Source organism: Condylura cristata, unplaced genomic scaffold (assembly GCF_000260355.1).
Source record: "Condylura cristata isolate star-nosed mole 26May11 unplaced genomic scaffold, ConCri1.0 scaffold00027, whole genome shotgun sequence".
Taxonomy (NCBI): Eukaryota; Metazoa; Chordata; class Mammalia; order Eulipotyphla; family Talpidae; genus Condylura; species Condylura cristata.
The window spans coordinates 27366349-27389890 of record NW_004567128.1 but is presented as its reverse complement, the minus strand read 5'-3'; the positions used below and the strand labels follow the sequence as shown (position 1 = coordinate 27389890).

The 23542-nt window shown below is 42.1% G+C and overlaps 1 protein-coding gene and 1 pseudogene across 1 annotated transcript in view; both read left to right on the top strand.

Annotated features, from left to right (window-relative positions):
• Positions 1-23542, top strand: part of ZNF41 (zinc finger protein 41) — a 722252-nt gene that overhangs the window by 70706 nt on the left and 628004 nt on the right. The gene's annotated exons all lie outside the window — the stretch shown is intronic.
• LOC105854131 lies at positions 1953-6693 on the top strand (annotated as a pseudogene).

The following is a 23542-nucleotide window of genomic DNA, read 5'->3' as shown; positions in this document are numbered from 1 at the left end:
TAAGATAATGTGCTATAGGTGTAAAAGTGAACAAGTAGACAGCAACAGACTGGAGAGGCCAGAGATGGACACACACACACACACATCAAAGTGTAGTCAGAAAAGTAGTTTTTTGATTCATGGTGCTCAGTCAATTAAATTCTTACATGCAGAGTTCCACTTCCAAGATGGTAGGGTGAAATGCTCCATGGGCCCACTCCAGTGAAATGAACTCTGGTGAAAACTATTTTTAAAGAAAACAACCAATTAAAGATCCTGGAAATTATCTTCAAGGCATACACCAAATGAATATTTATTCCCCCAAAATTAGTAAAATCATGAATAGTGAGAGTCTACAGCATTTGAACCAAGATCCAACCCCTTCCTCTGCCTCACCTCACCTCAGACCTATTCTTCATAGATTGGCGAAGAAAATGGGGCTCTTTCCCCCTACCAAGAAGGGCGAGTTATCAGGATTTCTCACACCCAAGTTGAACAGGCTAAACTCCTGATAAGTATAGCTCAAGAAGTCAGGGGCTCCCTGCCCCTTCTTACCCCGTATTTGGGACAGAGGTTCTGCTCCAGGTGTGGCAGGCTAAGGATGTTGGCATTCCAAACTACTCTTACAGCCAAGACCAGGGGTTAGCAACCCATCCGTGCCTGGAGTTGTGACTTACTTAAAGACTTTGCCCAGGGTGGGGAGAGGTGGTCCATACGAAAAGAGAGCTCCAAAGTTCTTCCCAAATAAACTGACTTTCTTTGAAATGAAGTATGGGGAAGTTCAAGCCTAAGGATACTCTTTGAAACAATGGTTCCTATGAAGTTAGGGAACAGTCCACAGATTCCTTTTGCTTCTGGCACCTACCGTAGTTCACAGGTGCCCAAAAACTACCACCGGCCATAAAATTCGCTAGAAGAGGCCCTCCCCCATGGCACAATGGGTTAGGACGCAGCACTGCAAGCTAGCCACTACTGCTTCAGTGCGAGTTCGATCCCCCACTCGGAGGTGATCCACATGGCAGATCACATGAGGCAGACCTCTCCTGACCCGCCTGCTGCTCCCCTCAGCAGTGTACTTCATCAGTCTGCCTGTTCTGCTCCCCACTCTGTCTCTGGTGAATCCTCTCTCACCGCCCCTGTACCTCTGGCCTGTACCCCAGTTCTGTATGCATAAATAAATAAATCTTTTTAAAAAAATTCCCTAGAAGAAGCAGAGAACTCTCTGAAAGCTTCTATACTCGTGATCAGGGCATATTGCAGTGAATAAGTACAGATTAATATTGGCTGAAAGAAGAAAGACACGAGGCAAAATTCAGGGAAGTTCCAAAAGCAGAGTGTTCAGTTGTCCCCCAATAGAGTCATGGACTGCACTACTACTTCACTAAGTAATGATACGTGGCAATATGTAAGAGTATTGCTAACCAAAGAAATTTACCAGAGCCCTAGTGTCCAGAGTTTTTAATAATGGCTGACCTTTGTCTCAAGACCTTCCAGAGTTTGAGGTGACACCACATGACCCAAAACCCTCACCCTACACCACATGATCCAAAGCCCTCACCCTACATCACACCAGGTATACAAGACACTCAGCATGCAGAAGAGTGCGTCATTCCAAGAGTTTACAGATTACTTCCCACAAGTCAAGGACAAAGCTCAAAGACAACTCCTCTTAATTAAGAGCAACAGGTTAAGCCATAGGTGAGCTATTTCGCCTGAGAGAACCAGGGAAAGAACAGCTCAGAGAGCCCTCCTGGGGTTGGAAAAAACCTAAAAGATTGGCCTCAGAAACTACTCGTGCCTGAGCTTAATTGGATCAGGCTGCTGAGCAATGTATGCTCCAGAGCCTTGTCAAAAGCAACAGGCAATTAGTTGGTAATTAATGGAGGCTAATGAGCTAGGAGTGATGCCAGACCAAGAGGACAGTTTAACAGGGAGATCAGGAAGAGTCATTCCAAGAGAGCCCTGCTGAAACCATGGCAGAGTGGCTGTGTAAGTGCCCAAGGCTGCCCAAGCAATGCCAAGAAACACCAGGGGAAACAGACTTCACTAAAATATCTATCTGGAAACACATTCAATCAGAGCTCACTTCCCATCAAACACAGTAGTCGATTTCAGGAATCTTACAGACCTAAATAAGATGTTTTTAGTAGAAAATACAAGAGAATATCTTCATCATATTGGAATACACAAAGATTTCTTAAACACAAGCACACACATGAACCATAAAAGAAAACATTGATAAACTAAATTAGATTAACAACATCCATGCATCAAAAGACACCATTTAATAATTACAAAGGCAAATGACAAGCTAAAATATATAAAAATAAACATAGGTAGACAGATAGTCACGGCATACGGATAGATGGACATGAACGAAAGGGACTGAAATGTGTTTTGCTTTTGCAAATTGGGGTTAAAGTTCCTATCTCTGCCCATAACTTGCAGAGAATATTATTATTCTCACCAGTTTTCACTGAAGTGATATGTCGTGTTACAGTATTTTGCCCTTGTTTTTATTTGTTTACTTATTTATTATAATTAAATTTATTTTCTTACATCTTTTTTTTGTACAGCATTTGATTTCTCCCTTCAGGTGTAGTCCCCACCATAATCCCTGTGCTCTCCCTGCCCCTGCCCTAACGCCCCCCCTTGCCTTAACCCTCTCCCCTGCTGGATGCCTCAGACCCATGGTCAGCTCAAAAACTTTGTCTTTGGGGCCCTCCCTGATGGTGCAGTGAGTTAGGACGCAGCACTGCAAGCCAGCCGCAGTGGTTCTAGTGCAAGTTCGACCCTTGGCCCCAGAGGTGACCACATGGCACAGCAGACCTCACCTGTCTCTCCCACTGCTCCCCTCAGCAGTGCACTTCCTCGATCTGCCTGTTCTGCTCCCCACTCTGTCTCTGGTGAAGCCTCTCACTACTCCTGGCCTGTACCTCAGCTCTGTATGCATAAATTTTTTTTGTCTTTTTCCTGCCTTTTTGTTCAGTTTCTCTATATTCCACATATAAGATGAAAGATGAAACCACTTGACATTTCTCCTTCTGACTTATTTCACTTAGCATAATCTCGTCCACATCCATCCATGTGGAAATGGTATGAGTCTCTCTTTTTTGATCTCTGCGTAGTATACCTTTGTGTAGATAGACCAGAGCTCCTTGATCCTTTTGGTTTGCCCTCATTTTTGTAGAGAAGGTGTTTGGCATTACAAGTGGGCCTCCTTTTCCTCTACTGTAAAATAAGGCTAATAATCACTACCCAGTACTATGCTTCAGAGGACTAAATAGCCAACATGTGAGTGCTGAGATAAATTCTGGTATGAATTGACGGCCCTTATAGTTTTCATATTTTGTTAATGGTATTCATCTTTCCACACTTCATCTGTAGGGTTATTATGGACATCACCATTTACCTGGCATACATTTGTAGCAAGCTGGATGGAGCTGGAAAGGATTATGCTTGGTTAAATAAGTCAGAAGGAAAAAGAAAAATATCAGATGGCTTCACTTATAGCAAGAATATAGGGAAAGCAAACAAATGGTCAGAAAATAAGACAAAACCAGCAGGTAAATTAAAGATCAGAGACATAAGCAGGAAAGGAGAAGGAAAGGGGTCAAAATTGTAGAGGGCTGGGAAGAGCTCAAGGGACTGTAGTGATGGATCTTGGGTGCCACGGTGGTGATTACCTGGCCCCCTTTGGAGGTGGAGACGAGGCATGACAGTGTATTTTGCCCACTCCAACTGGCCTCTCACCTAGTGCTAGGTAACTTTGTCTTGAGATTTCTGGAGGCCCCAAGCCCACCTCCCCAGTCCTCGTGTTCTTGTGTTGGGTTCAGAAAGACCCTGTGGCACAGCATCAGTGTGTACACGAACTGAGTGATGGTCTCCTTCTCCAGCCTGCCAGGCCAGACTGCACTGAGGGAAAAGACACACCCACAGGGACAGTTTGGTGAGAAGGCAGTGGGGGGGCAGGAGGCAACTGAGAGAGAGAAGAGAAAGCAATATGAGAGACACAGGGGTCAGGACTAGGTACCCTTAGGCCCTCTCGTTCAGACTGTCCCCTTTACCTCCAGACACAGCACTTCCTGCCACCCCTCTCCTCCACAGCCTCCCAGGCATCCCACTCAGGAAAGACTGGATGGGTCTTGCCACTGACTCATTTTTGGAGTCCAGGATCCTGGGGTTCACTCTGGGAAAGGTTTCACCAGAACTCCCCTTTCAGTGGCAGATGGCAAGTTTTTCCATGAGACAGAAACTCAGTTATATTTAAAGAGCAGGTTTATTAGGGAAAAGGACAGGTGTATTGGACACTTGCATAGGCACAAGCGGGCAGGGAGAGATGCCCCAGAAGGGACAGGTTTGCAGAAAGAGGCCTGCATGATCGCAGGCAGGCAGCCTTAGGAGAGCGACCTCCCCTGAGGGAGGTCAGTGCAGAGAAGGTCCAGCATGGTACAGACCACAGGCAGGCAGGGGGCTGCCCTGTGCTGGTGCAGAGAATGCACTCATGTAGACAGCTTCTCTTTGGGAGGGACTCACTCCTTGTGAGGCTGGATTTGTTGACTTTGAATAGAATTTGATAGGCCCTAACAGAGACTTCCAAAGGAGACTCCCCAACAGCCCCATCTCCATGTCCTTATCTTTTACCTTTTGGGTCTGAGCTCTAGACACAACCCCCAACAGTCTGTTATCTGCTGGGACCTCCTGCCGACATCCCCATCCCGGGGGCCTGAGGACTTTGATTTTATGGCTGTGTCAAGGATCTTAATTTTTATGGCTGTGTTAATTGCTATTCTAGCCCCTTCTACCCAACCCCCAGTGTGAATCAATCTTGTGATGCCTCCCCCTGCATTCCTTCCTCCATCACCACCACTACCCAAGACCATCACAAATATCTTGAGGCAGGAGTCAGTTACCCCAAAGTGGGTGGGGTGTAAACTTGGCATCCCTGACACTGACCCACTGATACTTCCATCCACAAGACTGTGGGCACCCCTGGGAGCACTATAGGGGAGAACTTGAGATTATTCTCAGCAGCAAGTATTTACAGCCTGGTGAGCCATAGTGAACCCCTGAGATTCTCCCAGAGAAGACAGGGTCCATGCCCTCCCCATTGTGTTTGTAATATTTGTTTTCATTTGTTAGATAAATAAATATAAAAGTTTGGTGTTGACTGTGTGCTAGGCACTTTTGATACAGTAGTGAAAAAAAAACACACAAAAATCCTTGCTCACAGAAAGCTTTTATTGTAGTGGGGAAGACAAGCAATAAGCAGACAAGTGGGTGGTCAAGAAGTAATAGAGGGCCATGCATATTTGTAAATATGAAAACTTTTAAAATTTGGCCCTCCCTGGTGACGCAGCGGGTTAAAGCACTGCACTGAGAAGCTAAAGCCACTTCCGCATGAGTTCGATTCCCGCCTGCTCCGGGAGGTGACCACATGGCGTGGCAGATCTCTCCTGGCCCGCCCGCTGCTCCCCTCAGCAGTGTACTTCGTCCATCTGCCTGTTCTGTTCCCTGCTCTGTCTCTGGTGAAGCCTCTCACCGCCCCTGAGACTCTGGCCTGTACCCCAGTTCTGTATGCACAAATAAATAAATCTTTTAAAAAAAAATTTGTTTTAAAAGCTCTTTAAATTTCAGGATGGACTTTTTTTCATATACTTGTGGGCGATCTGCATTTCCTCTTTGGAGAAGTGTCTTTTTAATTTTTCCACCCATTTTTTGATGGGGTTGTTTATTTTTGTGGAGTTTCATCACTTCATTATATATCTTTGTGATCAATCCTTTATCACTAGTTTTGTGTGAGAAAACTTTATCAAAAACAGTTGGGGGAGCGAAATGCACTGGACTATGGTGATGGTACACGGGTGATTTGGTGATGGGAAGTCTACGGGGATTACAACTGAGATGGAAAAATGCACAAAATGATGTAAAAATAAACTATTATATTATTTAAAAAAAAAAAAACTGTTGGAGATGGGACACAACCCCAAGGTCTGATGAGCTGGAATATGTGTTTCAGTGTAACTATCAGTGAACTGTCTTCCAAGAAGCAACTACAGGATGCTCTTTGCTAAGTGGCACAGAACGGGGCTCCTGGGGAGCAGGGATCTAGTGTCCTTTATGACTGCATCTGCAGCACCTAGAAGAGGCCTGGTCACAGTAGGCTGGAGAACAAAGGTGCAAGGGATGTTTGTAATTAGACACTGGGTAAAAAAAAAAAAAATTCAGGATGGAGGCATTATGGGAATATGTTCCTTTTTCTCCCCTCCCTCCTCTTTCCCTCCCTCCTGTGGAGTCCCACCCCGCCCCACCCATGAGGGAGCGCCATCTTGGCGGCCATTTGTGATTGGGAGCCATCCCTCAACTAAGGTAGGAAGATTGTGGCTGCAGAGAAAAAAAAGTCACTGGAATCAATATCAATCAACTTCAGGCTCCAAATTGTGTGAAAAGTGGAAAGTACATTCTGGGGTACAGATTCTGAAAATGATCAGACAAGTTAAAGCAAAACTGATCATCCTCGCCAACAACTGCCTAGCTTTGAGGAAATCTGAAATAGAAGACTACAGCCATCTTGTTCAAAACTAGCGTTGGTCCACACAATGGCAACAATATTGAATTGGGCACAGCTTATGGGAAAATACTAGAGTAGTCACCCTGGCTACTCTGGTGACTGATGTCACTAGAAGCATGATGGAACAGACTGGTAAAAAGTAAAGCATGCAAAAAATTATCTTTAATAAAACTTGCTAGAGCTTGCTTGAAAAATAAACTAACATTCAGAACGGGGATAGAAGGACAAGGAAGTTCTTTCTGACACAGTAACCTTTGAGAAGAGCATGAGGGAGTAGACTTGAAGTGGGAACTACGGGGGCACTTGGCAAAGAGGTTCGCACGATTTGAGGGAATTGAGAGAGGACGACTGTGTAGATTGGAAGGAGACTATTAAGTGGGCAATCAGACCTCACTGGGTAGGGACACACACACAACACAACTTCTCTGCAGCATCATAAAACCCAGGGGGTTGGGAGAGGCCTGAGCCTCCTGGCAAAGCTGGAAGCACAATTAGATTAGAGGTGGTAACTTCCTCCAGCAACCTCTGGGTGAGCTTGGTTGGAGGTGTGTAGCTTTGGGTTGGATACTAGACTCAAAGTTAACAATAAAAGGCTACGTACAAAATTTTGGTTCTTACAGAGAAAGAAAAAATACTCCATGATATCACTTGTATGTGAAATTTTTAAAAGTTGAATTCAGAGAAACAGAGAACAATGGTGGTTACCAAGTATGGGAAGGTGGGGGAAATGGGGGAGCTACTGGTCAAAAGATACAGCTTCCAACTACTAGATTAACATGTCCAGGGACTGGGATGTACAGAAAGGTAATCATAGCTAATGATACTTTATCAAATACTTGAATGTTGCTTAAAGTGTAGATCATAAGTGTTCTACCACAAAACAAATGTTATATGATGGGATGGAGGAGTTACTAAATGCTATGGTGATAATCATTTTGCAACCTATAAATGTATCAAGTCAATGCACTGTACATCTTCAACTTATACTATATGCTAAACATCTCAATAAAACTGGTGGGTGGACACAGGTTTATGGACAGCTAATCTTTGATAAAGGAGCAAAAAAGACACAATGGAACAAAGAAAGTTTGTTCAGCAAATGGTGTTGGAAAACTGGGAAGCTACATGCAAACAAATGAAACTAGATCACTACCTCACACCATACACAAAAATCAACTCAAAGTGGATTAAAGACCTAGACATAAGAACGGAAACCATAAAATACCTGGAAGCAAAGATGGGCCAAACACTACACAACATACACTTCAGCCGCATCTTTAAAGATAGAGCAACTGATGCCACAATAGTGAAGGCAAAGATAAATAGATGGGACTACATCAAGTTAAAGAGCTTCTGTACAGCAAAAGAGACATTACAAAAAACAAACAGACATCCCACTGATTGGGAAAAAATTTTCTCACACAAAACTAGCGATAAAGGATTGATCAAAAAGATATACAAAGGACTGATGAAGCTCATCAGAAATAAACAACCCCATCAAAAAATGGGCAGAAGAGCTAAAAAGACACTTCTCCAAAGAAGAAATACAGATGGCCAACAAGTATATGAAAAAGTGTTCAACATCACTTGTAATAAGGGAGATGCAAATTAAAATCACAATGAGATACCACCTCACACCAGTGAGAATGGCACATCTTCAAACAACTAGCTACAACAAATGTTGGCGAGGATGTGGAGAAAAGGATCTCTCCTGCACTGCTGGGAAAGCAAACTAATACAACCACTATGGAAAACTGTTTGGAGGTTCCTCAAACTGCTAAACATCCATAGGACCCAGCAATCCCATTCCTAGGTATCTACCCAAAAGACACAAAAACACAGATTCAAAAAGATACCTGTACCCCTGTGTTTAGTGCTGCTTTATTTACAATTGGAAAGACATGGAAACAGCCCAAATACCCAAAAGTGGATGACTGGATTAAAAAGATGTGGTACATATACACAATGGAATATTACTCAGCAACCAAAAAATAAATAAATAAGCACATGCCTTTTGCAGCAACATGGATGGAGCTGAAAAAGATCATGCTTCGTGAACTAAGCCAGAAAGAAAAGGGAAAATACCAGATGGTTTCTCTCATAGCAGGAGTATAATGGGCCAAGTGAGAAAATAATAATAATAACAATGAACCAGAGACATTTTCTGGAGGTGGAGTGGGGAATGAGATCAAAAATCGTTGCAGGGAGGGAAATGCACTAGACTTTGGTGATGGCACATGGGGGATTTTGTGATGGGAAGCCCAAGGGGATTACAATTGAGATGGAAAAATGCACAAAATGATGTAAAAATAAACTATTATATTATTTTTTAAAAACTGGTGGGCGGAGGAATGGATAGTAACTATGAAGGGTAAAATATTGACTTTCTGTGTCAACATGAAGAAAGATCATTCAAAATTATTACTAAAAATAAGGGGTTAAAATATAAAATTGCCATGCCTTTCTTATTAATATATGATGTTTATTTTTGTGTGGTTAAACAATGACCTTTTGATGATCCCCATTTTACAAGTGAGGACAATTAGGCCCACGGTGCTAAAGTACAAAGTCACATAACTGTAAGATGCAAAGCTGAAATTGGGCCCCAGGACTGACTCTGCTAATCTACAAGGATGAGAAAAAAATTCTAGGCAGAGGGAGTGGTGGGCAGGAAGGGATTTGCTGCCTCCTGTGATCTGGGCACAGTTGTGAGGAAGAGAAAGCGGGCAGGAGAGCAGGGCAAGGGGTGATGACAGAGCGCCCTGCTGGCCACAATCAGGAATTCAAGTTTTCTGAAGCAAATGGAAGAAGGTGATCCTTTGTTTTAATTAGTAGGAATAATATAGTCACTGTAATTTTTTATGCAACCATTGTGGTGGTAATGTGGGGCATGACTTTAACAAGAGAAAGGCTGGGAAAGGAGGGACATTTAGGGTGCTACTGCTGTAGTGCAAGTGGAACACGTGGTAGTAATGACCTGAAAGAAAAACAATGAGGAGAGCGTGGCTAAAAGAGATTTGAAGAGTATGATCCCTGGATTTAATGACTGGTTACATGTAGGAATTGGAGGATGGAAAAGATAGTATGAGATTTGTTTAGCTGTTGTTTGAAGTTGTAGCTTACTCTTAAATATTTGACTACTTTGATTCCAAACATCATCTTCTGCATATCTGATGGCCCTTCAAAAAATCAGTGTTCTGGATGACCCTGATGGAGAGGGCTTTCGACACCATCTTCCTGGGGTAACAGGAGGAAGAGTTCATGGGTTCAATGCTAAGAATATTCCAGAAGAGCAATGAGAGACAAGATTGTGGGGTGGCAGGGGCTACAGTGGGTAGAGTGCAGTGCACTCCATGTTGCCACCAAGTTGGACCAGACCCCAATGAGGTCCCACTCCCATTCCCTTCTCACCAATCCCCTTATAGTTTCATACAGTTTAAACTTGCTGTGTAAAAGTTTAAAGATTCAATAAGACAATATTCCAACAGAGGCTGCCACTTAAAATTCTCACTGTATAGGGCCCTCCCTGGTGGCGCAGCGGGTTAAAGCACAGCACTGAGAATCTAAAACCGCTTCCACATGAGTTCGACTCCCGCCTGCCCCGGAGGTGACCGCATGGCGAGGCAGACCTCTCCTGACCCGCCCGCTGCTCCCCTCAGCAGTGTACTTCGTCGATCTGCCTGTTCTGTTCCCCACTCTGTCTCTGGTGAAGCCTCTCGCCGCCCCTGAGCCTCTGACCTGTACCCCAGTCCTGTATGCACAAATAAATAAATCTTTTAAAAAAAATTTTCACTGTACTATATCAAGTTAAAGAGCTTCTGTACAGCAAAAGAGACATTACTAAAAACAAACAGAAAGATCACTAATTGGGAAAACATTTTCTCACAAAAAAGAAGCGATAAAGGACTGATCACAAAAATATACGGAGAACTGATGAAACTCAACAAAAATGAAGTAAACAACCCCATCAAAAAATGGGCAGTAGAGCTAAAAAGACACTTCTCCAAAGAGGAAATGCAGATGGCCAACAGGCATATGAAAAAATGTTCAACATCACTCGTAATAAGGGAGATGCAAATTAAAACCACAATGAGATACCACCTCACCCCAGTGAGAATGGCACATCTCCAAACAACTAGCAACAACAAATGTTGGCGAGGATGTGGAGAAAAAGGAACTCTCCTGCATTGCTGGTGGGAATGCAAACTAGTACAACCACTATGGAAAACTGTTTGGAGGTTCCTCAAACTGCTAAACATGGAGCTTCCCTATGACCCAGCAATCCCACTCCTAGGTATCTACCCAAAAGACACAAAAACACTGATTCAAAAAGATACTTGTACCCCCATGTTTATTGCTGCTTTATTTACAATTGGAAAAACATGGAAGCAGCCCAAATGCCCAAAAGTAGATGACTGGGTAAAAAAGATGTGGTACATATATACAATGGAATATTACTCAGCAACCAAAAAAGAGAAACACATGTCTTTTGCAGCAACTTGGATGGAGCTGGAAAAGATCATGCTTAGTGAGATAAGCCAGAAAGAGAAAGAAAAATACCGGATGGTTTCACTCATAGCAGGAGTATAATGGACCAGGCGAGAAAATAACAAAAATAATGAACAACCATAGACCAGAGACATTCTGTGGGGGTGGAGTGGGGAATGGGACCAAAAACGGGGGGGGGAGGAGGGAAATGCACGGGACTATGGTGGTGGCACAGGGGTGATTTGGTGATGGGAAACCCGTGGGGATTACAATTGAGATGAAAAAAAATGTGCAAAATGATGTAAAAATAAACTTTTTAATAAAAAAAAATTTTTTTCACTGTATAAATATATCGTTATTTTTTGTTATATAATTCTCATAATGGCATTGCCTATGCATAATTCATATTAATGGATTTAAGGCATTATTTCTAAAATGTATCTATAGTTTTTGAAAGTCATATTGTCTCTTACAGACAAAAGAAAAATGTTTATAATGGAATCAATGCACAGCTAGCAAGATAGCTCTAGAAAGATGGCCAACATTTGACAAGAATTTTTACAGGAATCTATTAGCTGGGAATGAAATGCCAATAAAAAAATGTCATTTTCCTTCCTGAATCCTTGTTTCCAATGGTGATTTCAATTACTGGAAATGACAAAGTTTAAAGTTCTTAGAGATTAGCTATCTTAACATTTTTCATAAATAATGAAATCTACCTATTTGACATATTCCTCCTCAAAATAAAAAGAAATGAAACACCTTTCTTTCTTTTTCACTTTAACCTTTCTTTTCTTCCCTCATTCCTTTTATATATGCCCATGCCTTTTCCCTTCCTTTTGGCTTCTAAAGTATTCTTTTTTTAAAAGATTTATTTATTTATGCATACAGAACTGGGGTACAGGCCAGAGGTGCAGGAGCAGTAAGAGGATTCACCAGAGGCAGAGTGGGAAGCAGAACAGGCTGACTGACGAAATACACTGCTGAGGGGAGCAGCGGGCAGGTCAGGAGAGGCCTGCCACACCATGTGGGTCACCTCCCCGGTTGGGGATCGAACTCAAACTCAAGCAGCTGAGGCTAGCCTCACAATGCTGCATCTTAACCCGTTGTGCCACCAGAGAGGGCCCGCTAATGTATTCATATAAGAAAATGTAACTACATGGAAATATAACCAGTCATGCATAACATTTTTTAATCCATTTTCATTTAAATCCAGAGGAGTCTGCATAGAATATAGAAGAAAGAAAGAAGTAGCCATGGGTTAATGACACAGGAATAATAAGCAAACTTCTATTTTTGTGGTCTCATTTCTTAGCAAGTATTTTCTATTGCACCGTATCAAGCAAGATTTAATAAGACAATATTCCAACTGAGGATGCCACTTAAAATTCTCTATTCAGTTGTCATTCGTGCCTGAACTGTCATTTCTTATAAAATGCCAGTAAAACTCTAAGCTGTAATGTCTGTGTGTCTGTGCTTAAAATGCAGGCAAATGGCTGTGACACAGTGTCCTGGCTGTCTCACTCTGCTCCAAGTAGGCCACGTGGACAAGGCCCGGCTGCAACCACCCAAGTCCTGGCACACTGCCCTGTAATCCTGCCCAAGAACAGGGCAGTCTTGCGAGACACTCTCACAAGCTAATTTCCATCCACTTTCCCATCTCCCAGAAATGTTATTACCTTGCTAAAGACGCCCACAAAGCCGCTTTTCATGAGGCCCCCCACTCATGTTTCAGGTAAGGTCTGGGACTTTCTAATTTGACACCCAGTTTAGTGGATAGCCACCGGCTCTGCATGAGTCTGTAAAACTCCTGAGCTGTAGTTTAGAGGCAACTTCTCACTGAGACTGGGGCACAACACGCCTGTTTTCCTTTCACCCAGCCCCTCTGGTTCATTCATCCTGTGGGACTAGGCATGTGGGACTGACAGGAGACTGACCTTGCTTTGTATAAATACCAAATCCTACGGCCTGTTGTCTCATTACCAGGTGAATCTATGGAAATGCAACAAGGCATCTTATCTGCATTCTGCTTAGGGGCTGCTTGACCACTTGACAAATTGTTACTCAATGTCGGTCTAATAAAATCACCACATCCTCTTAGAGATGACCTAGGGGCTGTGCTGGCCACATTAAGTGGTGAGGCGATACCCTGGTCTTTCTCTTTCCAGGAAAATGCCACATGTAAAAAGCACTCATGGGGGAAAATTCCCCCCACAATTTCACAATGGCGGGTGAGTGAAGATGTAGTGCAAGATGTACCTTCTGATGTTCTGCACATTCACTACATATAGCAGGTCCTGTTAGCTGGACAGTCACAAGTCTTAGCCTCAGCACAATGGTGTTGTCTCACCCCCCACCAGTAGAGCTAGCTGATCAACTCCAGCAAAAATGAGAGTCCTTGCTAGGACAGCTTTCTTGGATCTAGCCCCTCAAAAGCCAAGGAAAAACTCTACTATCTCTTACAAAGTAGAGAACCACCCCTGTATGGCAGACTTGTAACTCCTGGCAAAGTCTGATGCCTAAAGAGTCCCCATAAGAAGGGACATTGGCCTCACCTGCCCCTAATAGACTGACAGCAGACCTGTGACATTGTCTCAGCTGACCTTACTTGTAGAGACACAACCACGCGGTTGTAACAGATGCCGCTGACAGTACTCCTTCAGGCTGCGTGTGATGTTTCCAATGAAGAAACGCTGCAATTAAAACAGCAGCAGTGGGATAAGACATGACCAGAAGACCACCTGTCTTCCTCAGCCCAGCTCTACAGTGTTTGTTATCAAAATAACATAAAATGGGATTGGGAGGGGGGCCAGGGGAAGAGTGGCTGATCATTGTATTAAACAAAAACCTGGGTCCTCCCTGGTGGCACAACAAGTTAAAGCACAGCACTCCAAAGGTAGCCTCAGTCAATTCAGCACGAGTTCAATTCCCCCTCCAGGGAGGTGACCCACATGGCGTGGCAGACCTCTCCTGACCCGCCCGCTGCTCCCCTCAGCAATGTACTTCATTGATCTGCCTGTTCTGCTCTCCACTCTGTCTCTGGAGAATCCTCTCACCACCACCCCCACATACACACACCTCAGGCTGTACCCCAGTCTGTACCCACATAAATAATACATCTTTAAAAAAATAAATAAACTTAAAAAAATAAACAAAAACCTAATAGAGACACAAATGCTTCCAAAAAAAATAACAAAAACACAAGAGATCGCCATCACTCTTAGACCAGCCAGGTCTAATGAGCTTTGTGGGTGCACATGTCAGTGACTGACGATTATGCAGCCTGGAGAGTATAAGAAAATGAAGTTGCCAGTATGCCAGACCCCTCCTCCACTCAGTTATACACACGGCCCTTGCCTGGGTTCAGCAAGAGTCCTGGGCACAGCTGGACCTGAACCATAGACAGACCAGCTGCGTCGAGGTCTGACATGGCGCACTGCGCCACTTGTGGGTGTGCTGCCACATACACAGAAACTTTAGAACTTTGCATGGGGCAAGTAGCCCCAGGGGAGAGCCTGCGCCTGCGAGGGCAGCACCAGCACAGATGGAGCAGGACGCAGTGGGAAGCTGGACAAAGCCTCCCCACTGCCCAAACCCACATCACCACCCACTAGCACCAGACAGGACAAGCAGCACCTATCCCCAGCACAAATAAAGACAGTGGCTCCAGGCAAGTGAAGCAGAGAAGTTACTTGAAACTAAATTGTTGCTGAAACCACCGTCTCAAAAGTTCAGACTCTGCATGTTAGTCTAACCAGGATGGCTGTCTGCAGAAAGAGAAAATTGAAATAGAATCCCAGTCTCCCAACATAGTAGTAGACAAAAGTCTGGGATACAATAAAATTTAAGGTATCCTATCAAAAACTATAAAAATCACAATGTGGGGCTCTCCCTGGTGGCATAGCAGGTTGGAGTGCAGCACTGTAAGCTGGCTGCAGCCACTGCAGCACAAGTTTGATCCTCAGCCCCAGAGGTGACCCACATGGTGCGGCAGACCTCTCCTGACCTGCCTGCTGCTCCCCTCAGCAGTGTAATTCCTCAACCTGCCTGTTCTGCTCCCCATTCTGTCTCTGGTGAATCCTCTCACTGCACCTGCACCTCTGGCCTGTACCCCAGTTCTGTATGCATAAATAAATAAATCTTTTTAAAAAATCACAATATGAGTGAAAAACAATCAACAGACCACCCAAATGAATTAGATGTTGGAATTATCTGACAAGAGTGTTAAAGAAGTAACCATAACAATTATTCAATAAGGAATTACAAATAAGCTCAAAACAGAAGAAAAAAGAGGAATTCCCACCAAGTAGAAATCAGCTATCAAATTGAAATGATAACTTTAAAAAATATATGAACAGAATTTAAAATGCACACAAAAAGATCAATGACAGAATGACATCTGACAGGGAAAGTGTTCTTAAAGATAGACTAGAAATTTGCCAAACTAAACTACATAGAAAATATACAGAAAAAAAGATGAACAGTCTTAAGGCACATATCGTCATAAACAGTAACACAGCGGTGATAAAAAAGTATTTGAATAAGTATGGTCGAAACCTCAAATTTGGCAAAAGCCATAAACACCAGATTCGAAAAGCTGAGAAAACCCCAGTAAGTTAAACCAAAAAAAAAAAAAAAAAAAAAAAAAGGCAATGCATCATAATTAAACTTCTAAAAAAAGAAAAAAATTGAAAGCAACTAGAGGAAAACATGACACTTCCTGTATAGTGCAATAATGATTAGAGTAATAGTGGATTTCTCATCTGAAAAGAAGTAACACAACAATTTTTAAGTACTGAAAGAGAAGAATTGTTATCAGAGAATTCTATACAGGGCAAAATTATCCCTCAGGAATGAAAAGGAAATCAGACATTTTTACATGAAAGAAAACCCAAACATTTATTGCTAATAGAGCTATCCTCAAAGTAATGGCCAAAGGTAATTCCCTAAACAGAAATAAAAATAATAAATGAAATGTTGGGACTTCAGGAAGGAAAAAGAGCAGCAGATTTGATTAAAATAGGAGTGAGTGTTCTTCTCATGAGCATTTAAAACCATATTTGATGATTGAAGCAAAAATGATAGCATCTGACATGGTGCTCAATGTATATACAGTGAACACTTGGGACAATTATATATATATATATATATATATATATATGTTTTAAAGATTTTATTTATTTGTGCATACAGAACTGGGGTACAGGCCAGACGCTCAGGGGTGGCGAGAGGCTTCACCAGAGAAGAGTGGGGAGCAGAACAGGCAGATCTATGAAGTACACTGCTGAGGGGAGCAGCGGGCGGGTCAGGAAAGGTCTGCCACACCATGTGGTCACCTCCGGGGCAGGCGGGAATCGAACTCATGCTGAAGTGGCTTTAGCTTCTCAGTGTTGTGCTTTAACCCGCTGCGCCACCAGGGAGGACCCATGACAATTATATTTTTAAAGTTGAAAGGGTGAAAAGTCCTAAAGGGAAGTAAATTTCTGCACTTCAAAGTGGTAAAACATTTCTATCAGTAGACTGGTAAATTACATCTGCACATTGCAATACTCAGAGCAATCACTAAGGAAACCACACAAAGTGAGTTATTCAAATGTTGTGTGAATAAATCTAAATAGATTATAAAAATGCTCATGTAACCAAAGAAAGGCAGGAGAAGAGAAACAAAAGAAAGAGAATCAGAAGGAACAAGTAGAAAACAAATAATAAAATGCCAGACATAAATCAAAATATATTTCACTAATTACTTTAAAGGCACGTGATCCAAAAATAATAAAAAATAAATAAATAAAGGTAAATGATGTGATAAACCAATTAAGGGATAGGAATTCCCTTGATTGGCAGAGTAGATAGGAATACAACCCAGCTATATGTTGTGTACAAAAATTTTATTTCAAATATAATTATATAGATAGGTGAAAATTAAAAGGAAGAAAAATAAACGTAGCAAATATAAACATTTTAAGTGTAGACTTCAGAGGAAATAAAGTTATAGAAACAGAGACAATTATATAATGATAAAAGCATCAGAGCAAATAAAGTTATAGGAACAGAGACTTAGTTACATAATGAAAATACTTGAAACAAAAACTGATTAGGCTGATAAAATATATATGTACTATGTACAACATAGTAACTATAGTTACTAATGCTGTATTCCATGTTTGAGAGTTAACAGAGTAGATCTTAAAATATTTCATCCAAGAAAACATTTTTATAACTATATATGGTGACAAACACTAACTGGACATAATGTGGTGAACATTTTACAATACATACAAATATTGCATAACTATTCTATACACTGAATTGAATCGTTAAAATGTTATATGCCAATTATACCTCAATAAAAATTATTAGAATCAAAGGAGAAATAGATAAATCTACAATTATAACTGAGTCCATCAACATCCCACATCAGCAATTAGTAGAACTAATGGAGACAAATTTAGCAATAATTAAGACCTGAACAACATGGTTGATCAATAGAATTCATATTTATAGAACATTTAATAGAATTCATGTTTATAGAACATTTAATCCCAAAACAACAGAATACACATTCTGGAATACACAATCTTCCCAAGAGTATTCACCAAGACAGACCATTGCCTGGGTCATAAAACGAGCCTCAACAAATTTAGAAAAACAAGCCATACAGTGTATTTTCTCTGGCTCTATAAAGTCAAACCAGAAATTATTAACAGACAACAGGAAAATCTCTTAAATGTGTTTCTCAATCATCCATGGGTTAGAGTGGAAGTCAAAAGGAAATTTTACAAATACATAGAATTGAGAGAAAAGAGCAATTACAACATATCAACATTTGTGCAATGCACCACAGCAGGGTGAAGAGGAAAATTTATTGCACTAGACACTTATCTAGAAAAGAAATTCTCAAATCAATCACTTCTTTCTCAAGAACATATAAAAATAAGAACAATATAGACCCAAAGAAAGCAGAAGGAAGGAAACATTAAAGATACGAGCAATAATCAATAAAATTTCAAACAGAATAACTATAGATAAAGCTAGTGAAACAAAAAGCTGGATCTTGGAAGAGATTAATAAAGTTGAAAAACCTCTAATAACATTGAGAAAGAAATAAGAGAAGCTACCAGTCACTCACATCAGGAATGAAACAGAGGGTATCTACAGACCCTGCTGTTTTTAAAATGCTAATAAAATACTATGAACAGCTTGATCATCACAAATTCAACGATTTAGAAGAAATAGAGCAAATGTTCCAAAACCACGAACTGCCAAGTGCATCTGAATAGTGTGAAGTCAGCTTCTGTCCCGTGTGGCTATAAATCATAGGTTCCTGTGACCTCCTCCCCTTTGGATTAGGTTATTTGCTAGAGCAGCTCACAGAACTCAGAGAAACACTTTTACCAATTTATTAAAGGATGTAATAAAACATACAGATGAGCAGTGCAGAAAGAGGTCCCTAGGGTTAGGGCTGATAGGACTGAACACAGAAGAATCTATCTCCAGGGGTCTGGGGTACATAGACATATGGCATGTGGATGTAGAAGTTCCTGAACCCCACACTATTGGGGTTTTATGAAGGCTTCCCCACACAGGCACGATCCACCATTAACTCCGTTTCAAGCCCCTCTCCCCTCTCTGGGAAATGGAGAGTGAGGCTGAAATCTCCAAGCTTCTGATCATGACTTGGCCGCCTTCTCAGGGGCCCATCAACTGTCACCTCGTTAAGAACAAAAGATGTTCTTAGTGTTCTTATCATTTAGAAATGTACAAGGACTTCAGGTGCCCAGTCAGGAACCAAGGTCAAAGACTAAATAATAGGACAATGCTCCTGGAGTTCTTATCACAGAGGTATTTACAAGGGCTTTAGCAACTTTGTGACAGGCTGTGGGCAGAAGATCAAATATATATTTCTTACTATAAACCACAATATAACTAACAAAGACAGACAAACAACTTACACTCTAGCCATGAGTATTGCTCTATTTTATCCAGGGGGAAAAGCATCGAAGTGATTATTTTCATTTGATTAGAAGAAATACAAAAGGGATTCAGAGTTTACATTACTTAGACATGGATGTACGCATTAAATTATGTGCTTGTGACCTAAAAGTAGTCATACTACTAACAAAAATAATACACAAGAAAATTGTAATGGAAAAGACAATTGTGGGGGATTTTTTTTTGTTTGCTTATCTGGTAATATTGGAAAAGTGTCTTTGAAAAGAAACTGAATACATCTACTTTCACCGATTTTTGTGTTCTCTTAGAGTAGGTCAATGGTCTGTGGCCTATCTCACCAAATACGGACTGCTGTCTGTGTGAGTCAAGTTTTATGAAAATTTCACATACACAAAGCTAATAATTCAGAGATAAAAATACTCTACCATAAACAATCGCTCCAAAGAAGATGAAATGCTTAGGTATACAGTAAACAAAACATGTACAAGACTTGTATACCTAAATCATAAAATAATGATGAAGGAAATCACAGCAGATCTAAGAATGGAGAGTTAAGTTGTGTTATGGACCAAAAGACTCAATATGGTAAAAAATTTCATTCTCCCCAAACTGATCTATAGGGTTAATGCAATGGCTATGAAAATACCAGTCAATTTTTCTCATATGTAGACACTTTTTCTAAATTTACGTGGAAAAGCAGAGACTAAAATAGGTCACTTTGAAAAAGCAGGAGAAAATCAGGCAGACTACCTGCCTGACATTAAGACTTATTAGATAGCTACAGTAATCAAGAGAGTGTGGCATTGCACAAGCTGGATATATAGGTCAGTGGAAGAGAGTAGAAACACTGACATGGCCCTACCAGATATACCTGACTTTTGTCAAGGGTGCAAAGGCACGTGATGGAAGAACAGGCTTCTCCACTAGTGGTGCTGAAGCAAGTGTCTGTTTGAGGGGAGAAAACATGAACCTGGACCAAGTCTCACACCCTACCCAAAATTAATTCAAAATACATGATGAACTTCAATGCAAAATGTTTGACAAAACACACACACAGGCGGGGAAAAACGTCAGCCCATCAGGCTAGACAGAGTTCTCATACATGATACAAAAAGCAAGGGAAATTGAGCATCATCAAAACTAAAAACTTTTGCTCTGAGAAAGGGCCCATTGAGAGAATGAAAAGACAAACTACAGAATGGGAGAAAATGTTTGCACAATGTGTCTACAAAATGTTTCTGGGCCTCCCTGGTGGCACAAGGGGTTGTCTCAGGACTATGAAACTATCCACAGCCACTGCCATACAAGTTTGAGCCCCTGCCAGGGAGCTGACCCACATGGCACAACAGACCTCTCCTGTCTTGCCTGCTGCTCCCCTCAGCTCAGTATTTCAGCCAATCTGCCTGTTCTGCTCCCCACTCTGGGGAATTCTCTCACAACCCAAGCCCTGCACCTCTGGCTTACACCCCATTTCTTATATACATAAATAAAATAACCTTTAAAAAAAGAAAAAGAACTTGTTTCTAAAATATAGATACACACACATATCTATAATTCTCAATTAGAAAATGGGCAAAAGACAGGAAGAGACATTTCAACAATACAGAAGACAACATTCAACTCATTAGCCAGTGATGGCATGCACATGGTGCCACAGTGAGCTGTCCCTACACACCTCTCAAAATGGATAAAATGAAAAAATAGTGACAACAGTAGATTCCGGGAAGGGTGCCGAGAACTGAATCATCCACACATTAATGTGAGAACGTAAAATAGTAACAACTATGCTGGAAAACAGTGCGATCACTTGTTTTTGTTTTCTGGTAGTTTTTTTTTTTTTTTTAAGGGAAAGATAGAACTACTATTTAAGCCAGCATTGCCTTCCTGGGCATTCATCCCCCCCCCAAAAAAAAAATGGAAACTTACAGTCACGCAAAAACCTGATTGTGAATGGCCTTCGCAGCTTTCTTCAGAAGTATCAAAAACTAGAATTAGCTCAACTATCCTTCCATGAGTTAAACAGAGCTACATCCATATTATGGAATACACCCAGTGAAAAAAAGGAATGACCCATTAGTAAATGCAACAACTTAGTTGGATCTGAGAGGAATCACACTGATTGAAAAAGTCAGTCTCAAAGGATTTCATAAACTATGATCCCATTTACACAATCATGTTGAAATAACACATGTATAGCAAAGGAGAAGGATTTGCGGTTGCCAAGGGGACAAAAATGGCAGCAAGGACTAAAAAGGCCTGGTGCAGGAGGCTTTATGTTGATGGAGCACTTCTGTATCTTGACTACAGTGTTCGATACATGTGCTAGAGATGCACACACACACGTGTGCGCACACACGCACGCACACACATGCACGAGCACGAATCAGAATAAAGTCAGTGGATTTACCAGCACCAGCTCCTCATTTTGATACTATACTGCTGCGATGGTAAAGGATACATGGAACCTCTTTGTGGTTATGGTTGGTTTTTTGGTTGGTTTGTTTTTACAAATTCATGTGATTTTATTATCATTTCAAAATTAAAAGTTAAAAAAATCACTGCGTGCAGGAGGGAGCTGTGATAGATGGACAGAATTACAGGCTGTGGCGCTTGCCCTGGATTCATGGACGTTTGCCTGGCAGCAAGTCAACTAGACGATCGAGTCTCAGCAGCAGATTGCACAAGAACCCAGGCTCCACTATGTGACCCATCTGGATGGAAGCCCAGGGCATGGGACCCTTCCAGGGCACGCTGCCATGGATTAACAAGCTGGCTAACTTTGCACTGCCCCGGTGAGGAGCATGGGCTCCAGGACACAGTGACACACAGGGTATGGGAACCCAGCCACCATTCAGGACCCCGCCCCAGAACACGGCCGGGTGAAGCCAAGAAAAACCTGGCAGCGGTGCTGAGACCTCCAGTTACACAGTCAGGCGGCTAAGAGTTTCAGGGCACTGGGTCTGGCTGGTGCTGACAATTGACCCCGTATGGCCTTTTGAGGTCAAGGCATGGCACTGCCCCTGTGTGCAGCGGGAAGGGACGGACGTGCTACCCAAGCACTCCTAGAGATTCAGTACTGCAGTTTGGAGTCTTGAAACACAGCTAATAGTACCACCTTTTAGCAAAAGTTACCCAGCAGGGGGCCAGTCACTGATCATTTCGCACCCAGTATCAGCTCCAAGTGCGGAACACTATTAAAAAATAAAATGGCCTGCTGAAAGAAAGACCAAAAAAATAAAAAGATGTGGGGCACCAGGTAAGTGCCCAGTGGAGCACATATTTAGAGTAGGCAGTGTGGGTTCAAGATTGTACAGGTCTCCACTAGAGTGCATCACATTTAGAGGAAACATCTAATCACGTAGTCCCCCAATTATGAAGGGGGCAGACAATGAGACCCAGACTGACTGTAAAAGGCCCTGCCCAAAGGAGGCCTTGTCACCCCATCTTTTCCCTTCCACTCGGCTGCAGGAAACCAGATGACTGCACTTGTGGCCAAAAAGAGATGGAAGGTCAGAGATGCCAAACTGTTCTGGGGGTGGGGTTGCATCCAGGCAGCAGTGATCATGTACAAAGTAGCCACTTCTAACACATTAGGTAGGGGATGATCTAGGAACCCACAAGGTATGGAAGAAGAGGTGTGGCAGACCTCTCTATCTCCCCGCTGCTCCCCTCAGCAGTGTACTTTGTCAGTCAGCCTGTTCTGTTCCCAGCTCTGTCTCTGGTGAAGCCTCTCACTGCCCCCACACCTCTGACCTCTACCCCACTTCTGTATGCATAAATGAAGAAATCTTAAAAAAGAAAAAAGAAACAAACTAATGGGCCCTCATATGTACTGGTGGGAATGCAGACTGGTCCAGCCCTGTGGAAAGCCGTGTGGAGGTTTTGCGAAACATTTAACATGGGGTCCCCCAGGTGGTGCAACGGGTTAAAGTGCAGCACTATGAAGCTATCCGCAGCCGCTGCAGAATGAGTTTGATCCCCAGCCAGGAAGCTGACCCACATGGTGTATCAGACCTCTCATGTCCTGCCCACTGCTCCCCTCAGCAGTGTATTTCAGTCCATCCACCTGTTCTGCTCTGCACTTTGTCTCTGGTGAATCCTCTCACCCGCCCCCCCACACACACCTCTAGCCTGTACCCCAGTTATTGTATGCATAAATTAATAAATTTTAAAAAACGATAAACATGGATCTACCGTACAATCCAGCAATTCCCTTCCTAGGTATGTTCTCTAAAGATGCAAAAATACTACTTTGAAGGGATATGTGCACTGCTATTTTCATTGCTCTTCTATTTGCAAAACCAAGATATGGAAACAATCTCAGTGCTCAATGACAAATGAGTGGATTAGGAAGATGGAATACCACTCAGCTATTAAAAAAAAAAAAGGAAATCTTGCCATTTGTGACAACATGCATGGAACCGGAAGGGATTATATACTGAGTGAAATAAAACAAGAAAAACACAAATACCTGATGACTTTACTCATGTGGAATACAGACAAACAAAACAATGGAACTGACAAAACTAAACCAGAGCAAACCCTAGCTAG